This window comes from Bombus huntii, chromosome 15 (genome assembly GCF_024542735.1).
Source record: "Bombus huntii isolate Logan2020A chromosome 15, iyBomHunt1.1, whole genome shotgun sequence".
In the NCBI taxonomy this organism is placed as follows: domain Eukaryota; kingdom Metazoa; phylum Arthropoda; class Insecta; order Hymenoptera; family Apidae; genus Bombus; species Bombus huntii.
In genome coordinates this window covers 6,452,105-6,455,103 of record NC_066252.1, presented here as the reverse complement: position 1 = coordinate 6,455,103, position 2,999 = coordinate 6,452,105, and positions in this window count along the sequence as shown.

Here is a 2,999-nt window from a genome sequence, read left to right as displayed (position 1 = left end):
CGGTAATTATAAAAACCACCCTGTGTAAGTCTTTTATCCCTCACGTTTTGCAACATTCGAAATATTTGTATTTATTTCAAATTGAATTACCCGCATTGCGCACAGTTCTTTCCTCGATCGTGTTAACTTTTATTTATTTTTTATACTTCACTATTTATGGAAGAAATCTTCTGGGAACTCTTCGAGAAGAAATAGGTAAGTGCAAGATTGTAATGTATGAAATGTTTGATTTTTAATGATTCGTATCTCGTTGAATTCTAAATGGAAAGAGAAATGCTTGATTGTACGATGAAATACGATAACTAAGAAAGAATTATGCAATGTAAAAATATTTATTAAGGAAAAATCAGATCCAAGAAACGGATATACGGATATTTAAATTAAAGACTTGAGAATTGAAAGATCTGGAAGTTTGAACATTTTTTAGACTCGATAATTCTCGGCTTTGAGAATTCGAGAAGATGAGAACTTAAAGATTTGATCATTTGAAATTTTAAGCTGTATTTAGTAAAACAAGTTCAATTTAGAGAAACATTGCGCGCCCATATCGATCGAGAATGCGAATCCTTAAACTAAAACGAATGAAAATTTCATCGTGAAATGACTAAAATTAATGTTCTGATGCTTTAACAGATAGTATACGCGTTTTTAATTAATCTTTCTCGAAAATCAATAGAGAGCGTATGGGTAGGTAAATTGAAGACGAAAATCACCAAGACCATCAGGAGCATTGATAGCGACATGCAAGGGGACGTAATGAACGATGTACGAGTGTGTTGCAGGAAACGCATCAATCATAAAGCAAGACACCTGAATGACGTAATTTTTAACACATCGACCGCCGATTAAGTCCAACTGACTTCTACTACCAACACTAATTGAAAAGGAAATTATTCCTTTAAGATCTTCGCATTTATAAAAATTCTAGTAGAAATTTATTCATTCAAATTCCATTAGGACATTAAAATATTACAAGATTTCTTTAAGGGACGCATTAACGGTTTTAAATATTTCACTTAAGTAGAAAAATTGAAGTATTTTTCCTTTTGCATATAGAATCTAATTATTATCGATACAATAACAAATATTTCCAAAATACTTCAAACAATCGCTTAAAGATATCTAAAAGATATATGAAAGATAAAAATAACAACGAAATAATTCTCAAAACACTGTCTATACAAATATATATAAAAAATAGTAATAATTCCCAAATATAACAGTAATTCCTAGAACACTATCTAAACAACTATCTCTATAAAAATACTTCAAAAAGAAAGATGATAATAATCCACGATATAGGTAATAATAATAATTCCCAAGACACTACGTCCAACCAGCTACGTACATCTGCCAAAAACTAACAAAACTCTTTTTCGTTGTATATAGTTTCCCTTGTCCCTTAACAGCCAGCGAGCCAACAAACAACAGCTTTGGACGTACATACGCCGTTTGGTCCGACCGGAAGTTCCACGAAACTAGGAAAAAGCGCGGGTTGGAAGCGTTTTCGTAACCGGTATCGATTTCGAATACGAATAGCCGGGTGATTAATGTTACGGGAGTTCTCGTGAGTCATAAAGTTAGCGTTTCACAGCTAGGCGAAAGAGGAAGAAGAAAGAGGTGGTCCTTACAACCTCTTTCCCACCCACCTCGAGGAAACGAGAACCGACAAGAGTAGAGAAAGGCGATAGCAGACATTGGCAGTGTAAATTTATCGTGGTGTTAAGCCGTTAATATTTGCGCTCGCCGGCATTAAATCAATGAAAAATATTCTAATTGGAATATGAAAAAAGTTGGCACGCTGTGACAGAGGGTGCCGATGCCAATTGGAAATAAAGAGGGGGGCAGGGGGGCGAGGTGAAAAAAGGAGAAAAGTCGGTGTCCCTCACCCCACCCACTCACTTGACTCGCAGCATGCCGCAGCACCCCTCGTGTTACAGAATAGAATATAAATTGTCTTAACGAGAGGCGTGCAAAGAAAAATGGCGAAAAGTTTTTCCTTATCCGACTGTGAGAAGGAGAAGGGCTCGTTCGCAAACCTGTATTGACCTATAGATTCTACGACTGCTCCCCCGGCCACAAAGCAAGTTTACTAATTTCGCGAATCGCCCGTTCGTTTGCCAACGTACATTAACGTCACGTAATATCGCCGCGCCAAGAATGGGCGGAAATTGCAGATAGTGCGCTGTACATACTGTGTTGCTAATTGCGTTACATATATGGTTTATTGTATGTGGCGGAGTTTGAGATTTTCGAATGGTCGCACAGGGCGTAGATTCTCAAAGTGTGGCTCGAACGCACTGGTGAATTGATTTTAGGTGAAAATCTAGGCTAAGCAACTGTAACACAAAACAAGAACATACATTGTAAATACATGAACAAGCGAATATGCAAATCCTCTTTATGGCCGGGAGGATGAAAAATAAAAAAAAAAACTGAATTAAATAAATTTAAAGATAATATATTGTTAACTTACAGCTGTGATGCTGTACTATACTAACTGCAATAACGTCTTTTAAATGACTAAAGTTTAGAAGATTTAACTTTATTTTGTATTCTACGTTCTCCACGATAGAGGCCGGTACGATCAGATTGAATTAAATGAAAAATTCCAAAATTAAGTGATCTAATCCTAAAGTATTATGATTCCCAATGATGAACAGAGTCAAGAGTTAGAAAATTGCCAAATTTTGATGTTAAAGAATTCAAAAGTCGCAAAATTTAGATAAAGAGTCGGAAATCTCGGGTATTAGGGGATGACGATTCGGTAACACGTAGGATTTCGAAGAACGCGGCACGCGTGAAGTTAAAACCCATCTCTGCCCGTGACTCGACGATTTCCAATAGCGATCGACCGATCGCGATCCGAACCGCCAATAATTTCTCTTCTAGCCGACCGGCTGACACGAAATCCCAGGTTTTACTTCGAATACCGCATTGATTAACTTATCTAATCTAATTTAAATGCGAACGTAGGGTGAAGTGGGAGGCCACGGGAG